The sequence below is a fragment of the Marmota marmota genome, unplaced genomic scaffold (assembly GCF_001458135.2).
Source record: "Marmota marmota marmota unplaced genomic scaffold, marMar, whole genome shotgun sequence".
Lineage (NCBI taxonomy): Eukaryota > Metazoa > Chordata > Mammalia > Rodentia > Sciuridae > Marmota > Marmota marmota.
The window spans coordinates 67,240,594-67,262,729 of NW_025999842.1; the positions used below are offsets into that span (position 1 = coordinate 67,240,594).

Below are 22,136 nucleotides of genomic sequence, written 5' to 3' on the forward strand. Positions count from 1 at the left end.
ATAATACATGTTGAATATCACTCCGTTTTCCTAGCACCATTTGTTGAAAAACATATCATTTCTCTAACGTATTTTTTCAGTAACTTCATGAAGAATCAAATGACTCTATCTGTGTGAATTAGTCTGTCTTTTCTGTTGGTCTTCATATCTATTTTTATATAAATTTTCTGCTGTTTTCGTTAACAGCTAACATAATTTGGCTATTCTGGGTATTTTATTCTTCCATAGGAGTTTTATGACTGATTTTTCTAGTTCTGTGAAGAATCTCATTGGTAGTTTGATGGGGATTGCATTGAATTCGTGTATTGATTTTCACTGTATGGTTATTTTGACAATATCAATTCTACCTATCTAAGAACATGGGAGGTCTTTCCATCTTCTAAGATCTTCTTCAATTTTTTCTTCAATGTTCTGTAATTTTCATTGTAGAGGGCTTTCACTTCTTTGGTTAGATTTATTCCTAATTTTTTTTAATGCTATTGTTAATGGAATTGTTTTTCTGATTTCTTTCTCAGCAGATTCATTATTGAAGTATAGGAAAGAAAGCTATTAATTTTTGCATGTTGATCTTAACATTTTGCTACTTTGCTAAATTTATCAGCTTCAGTAATCTTCTGGTGGAGGTTTCTTTGGGTCTTTTAAGTATGAAATTATGTCACCAGCAGGCAGAGATAATTTAACTTCTTCTTTTGCTATTTGTATGCCTTTAATTTCCTTCTCTTGCTGATGGCTCAGGCTGGAGTTTCCAGAACTACATTGAATAGGTAGCAGTGAGAGTGGACATCCTTGTCTGGTTCCTTACTTTAGAGAAAAATTTTCATTTTTTCTTCATTTATTGTGATGTTGAGTTGAGGCTAGTTTTATATAGCTTTTATGATTTTGCTGTAAGTTTCTTCTATCCATAGTTTCTTCAGTGTTTTTTATGAACAGGTGCCAAATTCTATTGAATGTTTTTCTGCATCTATTGAGATATTCGTGTGAATTTTGTTCTTAATTCTATTTATGTGTTGAACTATATATTTTTTTGATATGTATAAGTTGAGCCAAACTTGCCTCCCTGGACTGAAACCAACGTGATCATAGTGTACAATATTATTAATGTGTTTTTCAATGCAGATTTTATTAAGGATTTTTGCATCTTTGTTCAACAAAGATATTGTTCTGTAGTTTTCTTTTCTTTGTGTATCTTTGTCTGGTTTTGGTATCAGGGTGATAATGGCTTCATAGAATGAGTTTGGAAGAGTTCCTTCTTTTTTCTATTCCATGGAATAATTGGAAGAGGATTGAAATTATGACTTAACTGAGCTCCTAGAATTTCTTATTTGAAAGGCTTTAAATTTTTTTCTTCTAATTACTTACACATGACAGTAGAATGCATTTTGACATATCATACATAAATGAAGTATAATTTATCATTCTTCTGGTTGTACATGATGTAGAATTACACCAATCATATATGCACATAGGGTAATAATGTATGATTCATTCCACTGTCCTTCCCATTCCCAGAACCCCTGCCCTCCCTTCAATCTCTTTTGTGAAATTCAAAATATCTCTATTCTTCCCTACCCTGCCCCTCCCTGCTTACTGTGAATTAGCATCTGCATATCAGAGAAAACATTTGGCCTTTGTTTTTTTGAGATTAGCTTATTTTATTTAGCATGATATTCTCCAGCTCCATCCACTTACTGACAAATGTCATGATTTCATTCTTCTTTAAGGCTGAGTAATATTCCATTGTGTATATATACCACATTATCTTTATCCATTATTCTGTTGAAGGGCACCTCCTAGGTTGGTTCCATAGTTTAGCTATTGTGGATTGAGCTGCTGTAAACACTGATGTGGCTACCTCATTGTTGTATGCTGTTTTTAAGCCCTTTGGGTATAAACTGAGGAGTGAGACAACTGGGTCAAATGATGGTTCCATTCCAGATTTTCTAAGAAATCTTCATACTACTTTTCATAGTGGTTGTAGAAAGTCTTCTAATTACTCCTTCAATCTTACTGCTTGATATTGGATTGCTTATATATAAACAATCCAATATATATATATATATACATAAACAATCCAATATACATTTATATGTGTTTATATATACACATATATATGCTTGATTCAATTTGGATAGGCTATATGTTTCAAGAAATTTTTTACTTCTTGACTTTCCAATTTATTGGAATATAAGTTTTCAAAATAGTTCCTAATGATCCTCTGGATTTCAGAAATGTCTGGGGTGATATCTCCTTTTTCAAGTTCAATTTAGTTGATTTAGGTTTTTACTCTTTTTCTTTTGGTTAGATTGGTTAAGAGTTTATCAATCTTGTTTATCTTTTCAAAGAACCAATTCTTTGTTGCATTGATCGTTTACACTTTTAAATTCTCAATTTCACTAACTTTGTCTCTACTCTTAATTTTTCCCATTTTCTACTGGTTTTCCTTTTCTAGATCCTTGAGGTGTATGATTAGATTATTTGTTTGTGGCCTTTCTTTTTTTAATGTAGGCATTTAATTCTATGAACTCTTACCTCTGCTTTACTTGTTTGTAAGAGCCTTTGATTTCTTCTATGACCAGTTCCTCATGCAAAAGCATATTATTTGCTTTCCACTTGTTAAAATGGTTTCTGTTTTATTCTTTTTTTTAAAGCAGGGATTGAACCCAGGGGAATTTAACCACTGAGCCACATTTGGTTTTTTTTTTGTTGTTGTTGTTGTTTTTTGGAATGTCATGATCCATTTTTAATTTTGAGACAGGTTCTCACTAAATCGCTTAGGCCTCACTAAATTGCTGAGGCTGACTTTGAACTCACGATCCTCCTGTCATCCTCTCAGCTACTAGGATTATAGGTGGGTGCTACCACACACAGCTAGTTTCTGTTTTTTATTTTGTTATTGAGGATTAACTTCAATCCAATATAATCTGCTAAGATTCAAGGGGTTATACATTTTTAAAAATATTTTCAAAGACTTTCTTTGTGTTCTAAAATATGATGTGTTTTGGAAAAGGTTTGTGTAGAGCTGAGAAGGAAGTGAAGCCAATTGTTGATGATCAGAATATTACATAGACATCTGTTTGGTCCATTTGATTAACATTATTTTTTTTAGGTCTAAAGAGTCTTAGTTTATGTTGGCAGCAGGTCCACCCTGGCCCCTGGAGCCCTACCTCCACTAGTTTGTTCTGCATGCCAGTGTGGCCAGCTCACAAGGCCATGGCGAACTTGCGGTTTTTCTGTTCCTGCTTGTCCGTCTGAGACATATGTATCCCACGGGAATGCCTTGACCTTTTCTGGTCTGATGGACTTATTGTTAAGGGAGGTTTCGGTACCTGACAATAATAGATGTTGAAACTAAATTTCTCCCCCCTCCCTCCTGCTTTTGGGTAGTTTTCCACTTCTGCTGCTTGGGGTATAAAAAAGGTGTGTTAGCAATAAAGAGTATTGACTCCTGGATGAAGAACCTTGGTGTCCTGTGTGTCTTTTAACCTCGCCGTCCCTCGCCGGACTCGGCTCCCTTGGCCGGACGCGGCAAGTTTATATCTGGATGATCTAAATGTTGGTGAGAAAAGAGTGTTAAAATCATCTAGTATTGTTTTTTTTTTTTTGCAGTCTTTCTAAGGCTTTATGTCAATTAGTTTTTGTTTTATGTATGTAGATGCACTGATACTTGGGGCATAAATATCTCTAATCATTGTATCTTGTTTTTGGATAGTTACCTTAACTATAAAATGACACTTTTTGTCTCTTCTGATTAATTTTAGCTTGAAATGAACTTTGTCAGCTGAGAGTAGCTAATCCTGATTGCTTTCAGTCTTCATTTGTGTGGTATACCTTTTTACATCCTTTCACCTTCAGCCTTGAACATTTTTGTTTTTAAGGTGAATCTCCCATAAACAACATGTGGTTGGGTCTTGTTTTTAAATCCACTCTGCCAGACTATGGTTTTTAATTGGAGAGTTCAGACTATTCATATTCAGTATTATTCTAGAAAGATAATTTTTATTTTCTGACATTTATTTCTAATGTTTAGTTCATATTTGACTGTCTTTTTACTTGGCTGTTCTGATGAGATTCAACTACTTGCTTTCTCTGTGTTGGATTTTTGTTTCTGCTGTATATAATATTTCATCAAGCATTTTCCATAGTGCTGGCTTAGCCATGAATTCTTATAATTTTTGTTTAGCTTAAGTTTTTATTTCAATTTCATTTCTGAAAGATGACTTTGATGGGTATAACAATCTTGTTTGACAACCATTATCTGTCAGGATATGGCAAATAGTATTCTAAGTCCTTTTGGCTTTTAGAGTCTGGGCTGAGGTATAACAGAAGGTCTAATTAGTTTATTTTTAAATATGTCTTGATGTTTTTTTCTTATGACTTGCTGTTTTCTATCCTTGTTCTGTGCATTAAATATTTTAATAATAATGTGTCTTGGAGAGATTTTTTTTTTTTACTTTTGTCTATTTGGTGTTCTAAATACCTCCTGTATTTGGACTTTAATCTCATTCCTAAAGTTTGGAGGATTTTCTGACATTATTTCACTGAAAAGCTCATAGCTCGTGTATTGTATTTTGATATCTTCTTCTAAGCTAATAATTCTTAGATATGGTCTCAATCTTATCCCAGATTTCTTGGATATTTTTGTCCTGGACTCTTTTCTTTATTGCTGACTTTGTTTTCAAGATTATACGCCTTATCTTTAAGGCTTAAAAATCTGTCTTCTTCATTGTCCAACCTATTGGTAATGCTTTCAAATAAATTTTTAATTTGATTTATTGAATTTCTAATTTCCAGGATTTATGTTTTGATCTTTTCCAGATGCTCTATTTCTTCATTGAAATGTTCTTTCACTTCTGTATTTTCTTTCTTAGTTTGCCCCTTAGATTTTCTTTTAGTTCATTGATCATTTTATATTAAATTTCTATGTTCTTTATCCAACTGTTTTTTTTTTTTTTACTGTAGTGTCAGTGGGATCAGTTGTTGAAGTGTTGTGAGTTTTTTAGGGCGACTTGTTCCTCTTTATTTTTTATATTATTTGTATTTCTACCCATACACTGGAATGAATGTTTCTTCTATTTTTTATTTAATGGACTATTTAGTGATCTTCTTTCTCTGAAACACAAGGTGGGTGAATGTGTAAGTGTACACACTTCATGTGTACCCACTGTTTTGCCCATTGTTCAACATCACTTTGAGAGAAGATTAAAAAAACCCTATTAATTGCAATCACTTCAGAGCATAGTTCTGTACTGACAAGCCTTAGAAAAGTAGCTTACTGAAAATGTTCTACAGAATTCTTCTCATCCAGGTATAAAATTGGAGTGATGTTCTTGAATAGGTTGAGAAATCAGTTATTAAAGACAGTAAAATTGTTATTGAACTATGTAGGATCTGAAAAGGGGAAAAGAGAAAAAAATGAACCAAGGAAAAAAAAGAGAAAGAGATAAAAAGACAAAAATAATGCAAATTAAGATAAAAAGAAGAAATCGTAGGGGATTTGAGACAGGAACAGGTAATTCAAGATGGAAAAGAAAGATTAAGTGTAAGTGTAGACCTGAACTAGGACAGGGAAGATAGAAAGAATAATTCAAATTAATTCTTGAAAATATAGAAGAAAAGCAATCAATTGAGGATTACAGAATCAAATAATAAGGGCATATCTATTAATTCAATAAAAATTATCTGTAAGGTTAAAAATGACATTGGAACTATATATGATATTTCATACTCAGCTATTTGAGCCAAGAAGATTTCTTCAAATCCTAATTTAGATTTTATCAGGATTTGGGACTTTTAGAAGATGTCCACTGCTCCTCAGCTTTACCCGTTTCCCTGGATGTGGAGGTAATGATCACACTAGCATATCTCTGATATATTTCTCAGAGGTTCCCTCTAATTTTTGGTTTGTTCAGGTACCTACTAGCTTTCTGGTGGGTCAAAGATGGTCCTTAATTGTCTATGACTGAGCATCCATGTTACTCCCTGTTAGGGGATGTGGTTTGTATGTTTTCCTGAGGAAAAGCTCCTTCTACCCAATACTGTTAAATTCAGTGTTGGCTTCCCCAGGTATATTTCAGTACATGGTGTGGAGGTCTTTGCTGGAAGTACAGTGGTCTGGTTGAAATGGTGCTGGTTGATCTGTGGGAGGGTATAGGGCTGCTGTCCCCTTTGGAGTGTGTAGGTCTCAGGCCAGTGGGATTGTATCTGAGCACACTGGGTAGTGGTGGCTGGTGTCTATGTGATGCTCCTCTGAAGGACTGTTTGTGAGGTATAATGCCTTGTGTGTATGAGGTTCTCTGCTAGCTATTTGGAGTTATACTCAAGAAATGCCTTCTGTGAGTCTATGTACCTGAAAGGATCCAATTGGATTATCCGGGACTTGCATCTGCGGATACTCTAAGAGATGCTGGGGCACAGGAGCCACATCCCTGTGTTGCTATGGCTTTCTTATCAGCCATTGGTGTTTGTAAATCATCTTGAAGGCCCCTATTTTGTGTGTTTGGAAGACATTCCATCTGCTAGTCATGTCTGTTGAGTGCATAGAGCTCATAGCTGTTGCAGGCTGCTATGGAACACTGAATGCCCACTCCCCTGTGCCATCCCCTGTGTGGCAGATATATGCATCCATGAGACTTTAAGTGATGGTTTGTAGCACAGAAATATCTACTCTGGCTGTTGCAGATCACTGGGGTTTTACCCACCACTCTCACTGAAGTAGTGTCAGCTGACCCATCTGCTTCTGAGCTCCTATGGTTGTGGCTGTGAGGACTACTGAGTTAGGGTTCATATTCCCTGGAAGTGATTTCTTCTCTAGTCAGCTCCTTCCCACTCCCCTTATGTGTGATGAGTGGGAGAGGGTTTTTGTAAACCTCAGCTATTATTCCTCTACAAGGACTTTCTCTGATGGATTACTGAGACAACCCATTTCAGAGGCATTTCCTATGGTTTTATTTGTTACTGTTTGAGGTGGGGAGCAGATGTATAGATTTAATTACTACTAGGGAGGCCTTCTAGCTGTGGTCTCTACAAATTCAGCACAGTCTGGGCTGGATTGTGCAATCTCCACTATTTTTGCTGCTCCTGCCTGTTTTCACTCGGTCTGCTTTTCTCTCCAACTGTTGCTAAGGAAATGAGCTCACAGGCTTTTCCTCTCCCTCTTTCTCCTTGTTACCCCTGATCCCTCATCCCCTCATGACCAGGGTTTGGAGTTAGGAAGTCTTTCCTTATTTTCTTCAAGTTGCTCCAAGACCCAAGCTCTCTAATATTGAGTTTTAGAATATTTACGCCATCACCCACCTCTTGGTCAACTGTTTTTTTCACTGCTATGATTCTGGCCTGTGTAGGAGTCCAGGGTTGGGGCCTAGATCTGCTCCACCATCTTCTGTCTCTGAGAGCAGATAATTACAATGTTTTGCTCTCCTAACGACAACATCCCACTGGAGGTTTTACCAGGGAGTTATGTTCAATCACAAGTCACACACCTATCTATCATGTCACCTAAACTTCAGGGGATCCTTGTTAAGTTCTCTAAGTGTCCCCGTCAAATCCCTCCCTTTGGCTGAAAGATGATCTGAAGGATGCATTTACACTGAGAATTTTCTCTGAAGAACGCTTACTATTGGCTTCTTCACATCAACTTTTCTATTTCCTCAAGGTGGCTTAAGGTTTGCATAGACTATTCGGAAACTCTCATTTGCAAGTCTAGCATAAGTGGCCTTGCAATTTGATTTGAAATGTGGGAGGATTTATACTCATTATTTTGTTCTAAGTCTTTTGAAACCCTTTCCAAAATTTTAACATAATTTAATATTTAAATGTAATTTTGCTAAATCCTGAACAATTCCTTGCCCTCAGGCTAGGATTATGCTAACATCAATCCAACTTTTTAAAAGTTTTTGGAATGTCCTAGTTAATATTGTAAATGTGCTTTGTGATTGTTACAAAATGGATGTAATAAAATTGATGTAAATACAAATAAAATAGGTGCAATACAAAATAGACACAATACAAATTGATAAAAATAGTTGAACATAATCTTACATACTTTGATGATTCACACATACTTTGATGATTACTAAGCATCAACTAAATAGATCAATCTTTGTGAATATAATGCTGCTGATTTAGAAAATTTTAAAAGCAAAACATTACCTATAATGTTGGATTCCAACTTTCATCTCAAGAAAATGAACTGCTGGTCTCCACACTCTACCGTGTGTGTGTGTGTGTGTGTGTGTGTGTGTGTGTGTATAAAACCTTCAGACATTTGTTCCTAGAATAGTTCTCTGCCTGGAATAATTTTTTCCAAATTAATTTTCCTATAGGATAAAATGATGCCCCATTCTTCAACTTTTTCAATTATATATCTCACAATTTTTTTTCCAAAATATTTTTTAAGGTTTTCTTCTTTGTTTGAATTACTGTGACATAATGTTATGCTTCTTGAGTTTTGACTATATAGACATTTCAGAGTAAAGTGGTTTCACAATGTAGAAAGACTGTTCGGAAGGGAGGTGGGCTGGGACTTTAGAGACCTTACCCTTGGATGGTATCCTTATTTGGATGAATTCAACACCATTCAGTGTCTTTCCTTAGGCACTCACTTGAGACCCCTACCCCATTATAGACTTAATAGTATCAGAAATCTGATTTTCTTAAATCCCAAAATGGATTCATCTCTCAAGAATGACTTCAAATTAAATAAGCTTTTAAAGTCTGATGTATAAATCAAGACTTATGTTTTACTTTAAAATAAGAATTATAAAGGCCAAAAATATTTTTAACAAGTTATTTTCCTGCAAAAATAGATGAGAGGTCAAGTTATAATTAGAAAGACGTTTAGTGAGTATGAGAGCCAAATAAATTGGGTGAATTTGTTTCATTTTAATGTTCTATGGCATTAGGTTAAGAAAGTCTGATGCATCATTTCCCACAAATATGAGATGCTATCGGGGACAGGTAGCTCTTGTCTCTGGGTCAAAACTCTCTCTCTCCTGAACAGTTAGAACAGTACTATTGGCTTTTACCTTAGTAATATAATTTTTATATCATTTCTGGGATGAGAGAAACAATGTCATTTTAGGAACCAATCAAAACTTTTCAGGAATTGGAGTATTGTTTTTGAAGTGAGCTCACATATATCTAATCCTTTGGGTGTAGATTTCAGAATTTAATGCTTTTCTATATTCATGAAGTTTTGAATATATCCCACCCTACAGCACTCACTATAATAATTTATAACCTGTGAAGAACAGTAACATGGAAGGAACAACTTCAGAGTTACTGTTCTTCACAGGTTATAGATTATTAAGTGCAGAACCACATCTGAAATGATCCTTGGATTGCTATTAAATGCCAGATATGGTTTAGAGTCTTTAATAAACAATTAACACATATAAGTTTTCTTGTTTTTGTTTTTAACCACCTTGGTAGTTATGGTAATAAATAAGTATCTTATTAAGTATTGATAAGAGGTTATGGGAGGTATTAGTTCTTTGATCATCAGGTGACATTTGAAATTGTAATTAATCAGAACAAGAACCTCAATTTTGGACTGCCTTAATGCTCTACTGTCTGACTCAATATATGTTTCATATGATTGATTAATATAAACATGTTAAACAGCCTAATAATCAATTGTAAGGTCATTAAACGCCCTGGAGATTGATATTATTTTATTGCCAAATGGATAAACTGCCCCATTTAAACTGAACCATCCATCCTTTGATCCAACAGCCAGCAAGGCAAGGTACAATATGAAGTCTCTATCAGTATTAAAAGCAGTGAATTTCACTAAAAATGTACTTTTGCTGAGTCAAAAAAAGAGTAATGTTAATCATACTACCAAAACCCTTTATTGATTTCTCTATGGGATAAAAAGTCCAAGAAATTAAGAAAACACAGTGTTCAAAAAATTATGACAGTATTTTTCTGACTTGGTTGTTTTTCAATTACTATTTTTCTCAACAGCATAATAAATGTCCCAATAATATTACTTAGAAAGTGAATAAACATTCCCAGCTCAATGGCAATTTGTGCTTAACCAAGTTCAGAAATATGATTGAGCAAGAATAAATGCTTTATTTTGGATCATAAACATGACTATTTCTATCTCTAGATCTAATATGCTAATGATATGAATAAATAATAAATGTATGTGTTTTCGGCATGTTAAATAAATGAACACTACTTTAAACCAATATTGCTTAAATAGTCTCAAAATTACTGGCATATTGAAATAGGTTATGGAGTATTTTCACCAAGAAGAATGTAAGGAATTAATTTAGAAGCATTAAAGGTAAACGGAATATCCTGAATTTTCCAGTATAAAGACACAGTGCAGGAAGTGGCCAGAATGTTAATGGGTCTATTCCACAAAGTAGTCATTGCAAGATCCTTTCTAGGAAAGTTTTCACAATAGAGTCATATTACTGTTTGGGAAGAGGAGAATGGTAGTTTATATGAATTCCCTAGACCTTCTGTATTTCCTGTTGGTTCTTTATTAATAAAATTTTCATTATGTCAGAAAGCTTGAGAAACGTTTAAAAAATAGCTGCCATTGACTCACCTACATAGGGAGCAAACAGAGAACTACCATAAGAATCTGACACTGCAGAAAGATATTGCTTTAGTTTCCTAGGGCAACCAGGACAAGATACTGTACCACACACTTGGTTGCTTAAAACAATTGAAAGTTATTCTCTCACCATTCTAGAGCCCAGAAACCCAAAACCATGGTGTCCACAGGTCCAGGTGCCTCTGACGGCTGTAGGACAGATCCTTCCTTGCCCCTTCCTGTCATCCAGTATTTCTGCAATCTTTGGCGTTCTTGGGTGTGTAGAGAGAATACTCCAGTTTCTGACTGTGTTCATTTGATTTTTTTCTCTCCTCTTATAGGGACCCTGGACACAAGATTAAGGTCAAAGGAGCCCATTTTAATTTGATTACATCTGCTAAGATCGTATTTCCAAACAAAATCATGATTGCAGACTGTAAGGGGTGTTTAGAACTTTACGATATCTTTTCAGGGGACGCAATACAACCCATAATGCCCTCTATTCACACTTCACCTCAGGTGTGTTTTTTTCTCTTCCATTATTCTGGATTGTTGAGAGCCACAGCGGAAGGGGCCCCAGCAAACTTCCAGCTGCCGGCTGATGACTGGCTCACAGCGGCCCCAGCAACATCTAGCTGATTGGCTCCTCTGCGATGATGCTCATTGGGCTGGTTCCCTGCCCTTTCAGACCACTGAGCTGCTCATTGGGGGACTTTTTTGGCTCCACCCACACGACCCAGCCAATCCCCTCAAGAGCAGGAGGATTGTGGGAGGTGGAGAGGCCTGTGGTTGTGAGAGAGGCTTGTGGGAAGCCGGTGGTGGAAGTTGGGCTCTGAGGGTTTTTACTGAGGAGCTGTTTTGTTTGGCATGTGTGGTTCTAAAAATAAAGTTCGTTTCTTTTGACAAGTGGCTCCTGAATTGTGCCCAGCCAGATTGCGGCACTGGATGAATTGTGCTTTGCTCCAAACTAAACCCTCAACACTCCACTTATACACTAAATCCCAACCTCTCTGATCTCAATGACATCTCTACAAAAAATTTTCTTCTCTGTTATGTATTACATGCTTTTCTCTCTTTACTAAACCATCATCAGTGACATAGGAATGTATGAAATTTCTTTCATCTTAAAAACAATCAGACATAAAAAAATAAAACTCTTACATCGCCTCACATCTCCCTTTTGCTAATATTCAATTTATTTGCTCTCTCTTGCAGCAGGACTCCACAAATGAGTTTTTCATACTTCCTGTATCTAATTCTTTCCTTCTTATGCTTTCTACCACTACTTCACTAAAATTGATCTTGCCAAGGATGACAATGACATTTATGTTGCTGAATTCAATGGATGACTTGGTTTCCTTTTTAAGTAAAATGATTTTAATGGCTGGGACAAAATCTTAGAAACATATGCTAGAGGTCATGAAAATAGCATTTTCTTTAGAGAAACTTTTGACATTTAAAAAACAAAAGTAGGATAAAACTTTTAAGGTATCAGTAAAGACTAAATCAATTTGGAAATAAAAAATGTTTCAAATGCTTTAGATATATCTAAAAGGAAGAAAATTTGGAAGTCAGTGTTGAGTCTCCATGAATTATGTATAGTTTTAGCATTCCTTTAATGAATATTTCAGCCAAAGATTATGGTACTTCAAAACAATGAATCATGTTCAAAATGTAAGCTCTTGTCATAACTGCAGTGCTGCAGCTCTTCTAAGGAAAGCGATACAAGCACCCTCTGTTCCCCTGAAGCCTGAAGCCTGCAGTCATATCTTAGAGAAAGTCATTATAAAGCAACCTGTTCTGTCTTGGATCTCCTTAATGGTGCTTTCTGTGGAGTTTAAACATGACTCCATTTCCCATAAGGCTCAGCGTTAAGTAGTGCATTAAGTATATTTGGCAGGGATAAGGTTGTAGTTTTCTTGGGGTTTGTATGAGATGTCTGTTAGAGGTGGTAATTGGACCAAAACTGTGTATAAAGTACACTCTGTAAGGAGGGTGGGACCCACTTTTCAAAAACCCCTTTATTTTGAAGTCAATATTATTTGCCACTCAGTGTTTTTGCAACAGTCATGGTTTCTAACTTTTATTTGTTCCTATAATTTGGGATCTGTCTATTGGCAAGAGCTTAGTGAAACCTGAAATTTGGCATTTGAGTGCTTGTAATTTTGTGCACACTTCTATCTCTTCAAATGAACCAATGATTTGTTTGGGATTATCTCTCCCAGGCTGGGATGATGTGAGCTATATAAGAGGAAGGTTATGACTTACTCACTTCTATGATCTCATTTTATTTTGCTATGTCTGAGATATTGCAAGCACTCAAATGTTTGAAAAAAAGAAAACCACTGGCTTAAAAACACAGTTCATTATAAAACTTATGAAAATTTAAAATATGATTTTGAGAGCTTAGTCCCTGCTTTTGAGTCACACTTTTCTGTTTCAATGTGTCTTTTTTATGCATGTCAAGAGTTAATTTAGATAGCTTTTAAAACTAGAGAATAATGGATATTGACATATCCATTACTGAATAATTGAAATAAATTAGTGGTCTGGAATTGTCTGTAATTGTCAAGATTTCTACTCCAGTGCAAAATGTATGTGTTAATATTTCTTCTATGTGAAAATATTCTTTCATTTTTCCCTAGACGATTGCTTTGTTAAGAATTTATTGCATTTATGATTATTCCATTTGTGCTGCTATAACAGGATACCACAGACTGGGTAGGAAATTTATAATGAACCAAAATTTATTTTTCATAGTTATGGAAGTGGAGAATCCAAGGTGAAGGCACTGGCGTTTGATCTGATGTATTAGCTTTCTGTGACTATAACAAATATCTGGGATTGTCAACTTTTAAAGAGAAAGGTTTATTTGGGATTAGTTTTGGAGCTTCCAGTTCATGAATAAGTAGATGCATTGCTTATTTTATACCTCAGGTGGGAAGCAGCATATTATGCAGAAGTGTGCAGTGGAATAAATTCACTCCATTCATATCTGGAAAGAGTAAAAGACAAGGAGGAAAGTAGCAGGCTCCCACAAGTCCCTTCCTTGGCACAACCCTAATGATCTGAAGACATTCACCAGGCTCCACCTCTGCAAGTTTTCGCCACCTCAAGGCTGAACAGGTACTAAGTCTTGGACACATGGAGGGCATTCCACATCCCAACCATAGCATCTGCTGAGGACCGTCTTGTCGCATTCTCACATGGCAGAAGGCAGAAGGGAAAGCTGGCTAATGGCTGAGTGAGGCTGCTTTTAGAAGGGCTTTAATCCCACTGAAGAAGTTGTGGGACCCTGTCACCCATTGAAGGCCTTGCCTTGTTATGCTGTCACATTGGCTATACCCAAATTTGGAAGGAACGGATCACACTGCACCACTGTGACAGTAGGTTCCAGTCTTGTCATATTTAGAGAACTCAACCACACCCATCTGGGTATTTGGGGATCTCTTCTTATGGAAATGCTGAGTATCTGCTTTCCAATTTCTTGTTTGTACTGCAGATTGCCTTTTAAAACTTTTGCTTATATAACATGCGATCTTGTTAATTATTTGAATTTAGTTTTTCAGAGCATTTTTTGGACAATATCCTGAGGAATTATTTTATTTCACAATTTAGTTCTAAAACAATCTCATAATGAAAACTTTCTTAGTATTAGTCTCAGTAAAATTCAAAGCAAATAATTAGATCATCACTAATTTTTACATCATTTTCTTTAGTACTATATTAATCAAGGTCTTTTACTGACAGCCTCCTTGATTTGTAGCCTTATTGGTAGAAAGAAACAAAATCATGCTTTATTTGACTTTGAAGCCCCTTTGGCACATTCAATTTAATCTTTATTTGCACAGTCTTTTCATGAGCATTCTCTATAAATATAATAAAGAAAATAGTTTGGAGGTTTTTTTTGGAGACTTTGACAGTTTGCTGTACTGAGTTTTGATGGAGCCTATAAGCTTTCTGATGAGGTATATAATGTATAATTCTTATTTCTAATTTATTTCTTTAAAAATCTTCAGTTTCCTTGAAAAGTACTCATTTTAACATGCATATTTTAAACTTCAATTTGATACTGCTACATTTTTAATTTTTTATATAACAATAGAGGGATAAATTTCGTTTCAAACATTTCTTTTCCTTGATAGAAAACTGGATTTACGTGTTCAATCATCGCCTCACAGCTTTTGAGTTAGTGGGCTTTCTGTTGCTATGACAAATAACTGGGATAATAAATCTGTAAAGAGGACTAGTTTACTTTGGTGGTTCCAATCCATGGTCAATTTGCCCTGTTGTTTTTGGGCCTGTGATAGGGAGTGCATGGTAGAACAAAGCTGCTCCTCTCATGGCTGGGGTATGAAAAAAAGGGAGGAAGTCACCAGAGTCCCAATATCCCCTCCAAATGCACATCCCCAAAGACCAGAGCACCTCCCACTAAGCCCCATCTCAAAGTTTCCACCACTTCCCAATAGCTTCACCCGGGGGAACCAAGTCTTTAACACATAGGTTGGGGGAGCCTTGAAGATCCACACTCTAATGGATTTTGTGTATGCTATTGAAAATGTGAACAGTTATATTTCCTTTACTCTATGTTCGAAACATATCTTCCCCTGCAATAGATATTTGTTCCATTTAGTATCCTCTCACTGTAGTTCCTGGAGACCTGGTGCCCTACAATGACATTCAAACCTTTGCCTGGCCAAAGGAACCTTATCTCTGAAGACCAGGGATTTCTCTCATTAAGGTTCACATCTGAGGACCACTCTGGACACTTCACACAGGAGCAGAATCATTACTACCACTTACTAAGCACTCACCAATGCCAGATAATGTGTAGTTGTATCATAAACGTTCTTTGATTAAATTCTCACAAAAATCTGATGGAATTGGTAACCTCATGTGCCCTTTATAATGAGGACGCTGAAATTAGACAGTTTGAGTAACTTGACTTTGATCCATAGTGAGTAGATGAGGTGGGGATTTAAACTCAGGCTGGGGGCTTCTGGAATCTCTGCCTTACACTGTGTGGCTGGCACATCATTTATTTTTACTGTACCAGTGTGGTGGGTTGATTGACATCTACTACATTCTCTAGTTGTCTCTCACTGCCATTTTATGCTATAGTTATTTGCAATTTAAAAAAATTATAGTAGTACATCCCAGTGATTTAAATATGGGGAATTGCCTCTTATCCATCAATTCTGCATGCCTTCCAACATGATCATGATGATATTTAGAATAATGATTGAATAAAATATGTGAGGGAAGAAGGCCACCAGGGAATTTAGCAATGTCTTACATGAATTTGCATTTTACTCATAGTAATTTTATGTATACACTTTTAACTGCAGAACTGCAGATCTATTATAATTACTGTAATTTTAGAACATTTCATGTGATATGACCTTTAATTTCTAATATCAGAGTTTCATATTATCTTGCTTCCTTATGTCATTCCCTTAGAGCAATAAATCCTACCTCAATATTCTGTTTTATCTTATCTAAATAACCTAAAATAGCCAAGTGTGTATGTGTGTGTATATACACATATATGAATATAAGCATAGCCATATATATGTATACACACAGGCACATACAAACATTCAGATATACATTAGGGAGAGTAACACCCTATCCCAAGATGTCTACCTCCCAATCGATGTCCCCTGTGAATATGTTATGCTTCTAGGCAAGGAGAATTAAATTTGCACAGTAATTACAGTTGCTAATTATCCGACCTTTAAATAGGGAGATGATTTCGAGTTTCTAGGTGAGTCCAATGTAATGACTATGATATTTAAGGAGAAAGAGGAGGGACGTGAAGGAGACCTGAGAATAAAACAAAGGTCAATCAGAATGATGTGGTTCTGGCTTCGAAGATGGAAAAAGTGCCCCAAAGCCGATGAATGCACATAAACTTGAAAAGCTAGAAAAGTCAATTATTTCTCTCCTAGTGCCTCCAGAAAGAATATACCTCGGTCAACAACTCGATTTTAGCCCAGTGAGAATATTTCATACTTCTGACCTCTAGAACCATAAATTAATAGATTTATATTTTAAGTCATTAAGTTGTGGTAGTTTGTTACAGTAACAATAGGAAGCTGATTGTACAATACATATAGTATAATTATTTACTCATATTTTATTATTTTTACATAATTATGACATAAGTTTCCAGTATCTGTAAACTTCAACTAAAGTTTTTGTAATAGTTAAAGTATTGTTTTGTATTTCCTTACAATTGGGAAATTCTGTTTTGAATTTTCTGATCCCTTTTCTCTTCTTATCCTTGGAACTGTGACCCATAGCTTACCAGAAATAATTAGTCATGAAAGCTGGCCTTCATAAAGTTGATCATTACACAGGTAGATATGTTGTTTAAACTCAAACATCTTAAAATTCTATAGCTGCTGATGACAATTTGTCCTTCCTTTGTGAAATACAAAGAATTAATTGCCTATAGATAATGTGCTTACCTTAAAATTACACATAAAATACCTATTTCCTCTATCAAATCCCTGCAGAATTATAAAAATCAAGAACTACTTCAAGGTCCACAAACCTGAGATTTTTTTTTTTCAAAATTTCATACCTTTCTTAGATTAAAAACACGACCCATTTCTCAGTTTCAAAACACATAAAGATTTTAGCATTATTGTGATATAAACCAAATCCACCCTTCTGTCATAGTTGGATGCACACAAAGCTTCTGGAATTGATGCTCAGCTCTTTAAAATGGGAACCAGAATAAAATAATTTCAGTGGATTATTTTCTCTGTAATTAGTTAAGAAAATATTTTCTCTCTGATGTTTTCACTGATTGATTGTTAATCCTTTGTTAAGCAGCAGTTCTTCCAAAAAGGCTTTTGTGAGAGAGGTGGCAAAACTTCTGGCAGAAGAGCTGTATCATTTTGTTGTTGAAAACATGCTATTGCTGCCTTCCTGGTAGAGAATGGCCAGAGTCATTTGAAAAAGGAGCATTTATGTTACCTTGTGCCGCAGTCCGGCTGGCTGCAGCAAAATAACCGGGGGGGGGGACGAATAACTTGTGTACCTTGATACAGCAGGAGTAGGAGCCATTTATTGCAGGACAGGAGCAGTATTTATACATTCCACACAGCTTATCTAATTAGCATAAACTAGATACATGAGTCAACCAATCAGGAATCTCTACACTTAATGGCTCGCTTTTGTTACTTCTCAAACCACTCCCTCTGGCATTTTGCCAGGCACCATCCAGACTTGTTTACAGACTCTAACAACCTTGCTAGAACGGAATCTAGTCCTTAGTGAAATAAATAAGGGTTTTGAAAGACTTCACTAAAAAATTTCATTCTTTTATCCATTTAGAACACTATGACTGATATGGTTACAGCCCAACCATCTCTGCCCTGGGGACAGAAATGATTAGATTGGGGGGTCTTTGCCCAGAAGTCCATAAGATATATTTGGGGGTGGGGGATGCAGAATGAAAGTACTAACCTACTTTGGGAAATTTAAGTAGACTTTTAGAGCATAGCTTGACATGGAAGAGTGATGCATTAGTTTACATCACTATAATTAAATACCTGTCACAAGCTATTTATGAAGGAGGGAAATTTATTTAGCTTACAGTGTTAGAAATTCAAATTCCAAGGTTAAGCTTCTCCTTTGTCCTGGCCTCTGGTGAGGGCAGCAGCACATCAGAGTGAGAGCATATTTCAGAGCAATCTTTTCTCAAGCTAATGGAGAGATAGAGATAGAGATAGAGAGAGATAGATAGAGATAGATAGAGATAGAGATAGATAGAGAGAGAGAGAGAGAGAGAGAGAGGAATGGTACCACACCATTTCTTTCAAAACATGTCCCTAATGAACTAAGTATCTCTCACTAGAACTAGATACATGTGCTTTGGGCATGTATCTTGCTTGGTTTTATCTGGGCTTCCTGGGTCTATGGTTTAGCGTCTAACATTAATTTGAAGAAATTCTCAGTTCATGGTAATTCAATATTTTGTCAGTTCTTTTTTTTTAAAATTTTTCTCCTTCTGATAATATTCTTTTTATACATATATTACTATTTTCTTAATGCCTCACAATTTTTGGATATACTACTCTATTTTTTATCAATCCTTTCCTTTTTCACTTTTCCATTTTTGAAATGTGTATGTGTGTGTGTGTGTGTGTGTGTATCCTCAAACTCAGAGACTCATTCCTTAACAATGTCCTGTCTACAAATGAGTGCATTTTAATTTTTGTTGCCATTTTTATCTCTGTGATTTCTTTTAATTCTTAGAATGTTTATCTCTATACTTATATTGTCATTCTGTTCTTGCAGGTTTACTATGTTGTCCAAGAAAACTCTTAATATATTTATTAATCACAGTTGTTTTAAGTTCTGGGTACGATAATCACATATCTGAGTCTGGTCTGAGGCTTTCTCTGTCTCTGAAAACTGTTTTTATTATCTACCTTTGAGCATGTTTTGTGTTTCTTGGTAGCTGTGCCCAATTGCTAATGTGTTTGCAAGGTTCGAGGTCAGGAGAAGTGCTCCAAAGTTCTATGACTAGGTCCTAGCCTTTTTAGTGAGTCTGGGATTCTGGACTGTGGACTTGATATAAGCTTCTCAGCCCAACCCTCCTTCTCCAGGAAGACAATGTGGCTGAAGAGGGTAGGAATTGGGTAGCTCTTCCCCAGGTCAGGGAGAGCTGAAGAAACCCCAGTGGTTTAGAGTCTGATGAAATAGTTTCTCTTGACTACAAAGCTGGCTAAGGGCAGAATGCCCTGGCATATTTCACATGCTTCCTTTTGCCCATCTGCTGTCTGAAGTGAGCAGGCATTTTTCTCTACAGAGATTCTCATTGCCCTCCTGGAGGTAAAATTCACAGATGTGTGAGCACCCCCTGTGACTGAGCCCCCTGAGGTTTTGAAGATGAGAGTTGTCCACTCTCTACAGTTCACCAGCTAGAGTTCAGGCTCTCCAGATGCTTTCAGGGAGGTTTTATGCCTCTCCCTAGTCTGGTAAGTTGTGATTCTCTGCATTCACCTGTCTTCTATACAGTTTATTAGCAAAAGTCTCCCCTGTGACCTCACTTCTTGATTTTTCAGTTTGTCAGCTTTTCAGTTGTTAGCACACAGTGACAACATCATGGTTTGTCAAATGCTGAACTGACGACACTGCATATTTGCTTTTCAAGTGATGTGATAATTTGGTAATCCTAAAACCACTATTTGTGTATTCTTGATTTTAGTGAATAAATTACTATGGAAAACAAGGTTTCCAACTATTGAGGACAAGCTTAAAAGAAGGAAAGAAAGAAAGTTAGAATCAATTCTTTAGTATTGGATTAGGATTGTAAGTCTTAGTGTAAACTCAGAATGTATGTGTATTATACATTAATATATCTAGATTGAGTCATAGGTAGAAATATGTTTGCATATATACACCTATTTTTTAGCTCTGTCCATTCAGATGGCCTAGAAGTTATAATACTCCAAATAATATAAGCCAATCCAACACCTAAATACTGATTTCTAAATCCCAATTTCCATGAAAAGAACCCAGAACTCCTTGGCAATATGTCTCAATCAAGTGCTGAGAGAGTGCTATGAGTTCAGTTGTATTCTTTTCAAATTTATATGTTGTAGCAGTAACTCCCAGAATCTCAGCATGTGGCTTTATTTGGAAACGTGATCATTGCAGAAGTGTTAATTAAGTTGAAGTAATTGGTGTGGCCCCTAAGTCAGTGCTGTGATGTAAAATGGGAGTGGATGGAGACATGCATAAGGGGAAGAAGATGTGAAGGCTACGGGTGGGAAGCAGCCTTCCAAGGCCTGAAACAGACCCTTCCTTATTGCTCTCAAGAGAAAACTCCCCTTGTGGCACCTTGATTTTGGAGTTCTAGCCTCCAGAACTCAGACAATAAATTTCTATTGCGTAACCCACCAAAACTATGGTACTTTTTAATTTAGAAAACTAACTGACAAGATTAGCACAAAAAGAATATGGATTATCATTGATTTATAAGAAGTAAAGAGATCTCAAAAAGAGATGGGAAGGTGTATATAAAAAATCAGGGCCATCTTGAATAGGGGAAAATTAAAATAACAACAAAACATTATTAATGGCAAAAAAATTGTATTCCACCAAATAAAATAAAATCTGGTCTATACTCCCCTGAACAAATAAATGACTAAATTAGTTGAAGAAACTTTTATCTATACAAGGATTCCAACTAGAAAATGTAGAAGAAATTATGATATTAGGATATCACTATTTGCTCCCAATTTCAACAATAAATTTTTCCAGGGAAGAATCATCAATGGATATTAAAATAAGGAGATGATATAATGGAAAATACTATATTTACATAATCTCAAATCTCTCCCTACAGCACACATTAATCACAGAGAGATAAATTGTAGCTTTGCAATAGAAAAGTCTGGAAAACATCACCTTAACCAATCTGTCAAAGCTACATCACCATGAACAGGACAAATTGATAGGATTTGCCTCTGATATAATATGCCAAGAAAGAAGAAACATGAGTTAATGAGGTAAGGTGATAAGATGTTTGCATTTGTGGAATTCAGGTGACATGTGAAGGGAATTCTTCATACTTTTTGCAATTTTTATGGAAGTCTGATATTTTCAAAACATAAAAATTGTAAGAGTTTAGGTAAAAAGGATGGAGGAATGATGATTTTTCAGAATTTAATTTATTATTCTAAAATACATTTAATAAAAATAACCCATAGTTTTACACATTCTACATAAGTAGACTATTTACAAATTCACTTCTATAGCTTTTACTTAATGGTTACTATTTTCCCATGATTTGCCTTTTTGATGGCTTCCTTCAGTAGTAAAATCATGTCCAGTGTTCCTTGTAAATAAAACATTAGCTGCTGGGGCAATCCTCCTTGTTCCAAGTCCTCTGATTTTTTTCCACTTTGTTGCCATAAGTAGATTTGATTGCTCACTTACTGTTTCCACTGGAAAGTTTGGTCTGGGTAGCTGACATCCAGATGCGGAGGATATGCTTTGGGTGGTGTTTTGTTTGAATCAGAAGACAGGTGGTGACTGTGCAGTAAGTTCTTGGCAAAAATTATTGTCAAGTAGATACGATGAATCCAGAAGGAGACATGGTCCTAAGAAGCAAAATAATAAGTGGTGTTGACACATGTGAAATCTGTTCTTATTCAACAGGAATAACAATTACTTTTAGCAAGAGGAAAAACTAAAGACAATGTTTTGCATATTGAAATAGCAAGTTCAGGATCGTCTTAAAATTTAATTAAAATTATTTTAGAATTTGTTCTTTCATAAGAATGAATTAAAACTTGTCTTATCTAGGTTAAGGAAAAAAAATAGATTATCACAGACACAGTTCTAAAAAGGAGCACAATTGGGTAGTATGATATACTAATGCTATGGCTTGGACTAGTGTCCTCCAAAGGCCCATGTGGTCAGCACGCTGTGGCACTGTTGGGAATGGTAGATCTGTAACAGGTGGGAGGAAGATAGGTCACTGGGGCCTGTGCTTTAAGAGGATATTGAGAGGACAGCTCCCTCCTCACTCTCTTGCTTCCCAACTGCCATGATCTGG

At 35.8% G+C, this 22,136-nt stretch overlaps 1 long non-coding RNA gene across 1 annotated transcript in view; it reads left to right on the top strand.

The window, feature by feature from the left end:
* Positions 1-21,093, top strand: part of LOC125615117 — a 44,293-nt gene extending 23,200 nt beyond the window's left edge. The window contains exons 2-4 of the long non-coding RNA XR_007345680.1: positions 13,490-13,678; positions 19,380-19,548; positions 20,922-21,093. This is a non-coding gene — a long non-coding RNA (uncharacterized LOC125615117). The remainder of the gene's footprint in view (positions 1-13,489; positions 13,679-19,379; positions 19,549-20,921) is intronic.
* The last annotated feature ends 1,043 nt before the right edge of the window (positions 21,094-22,136 follow it).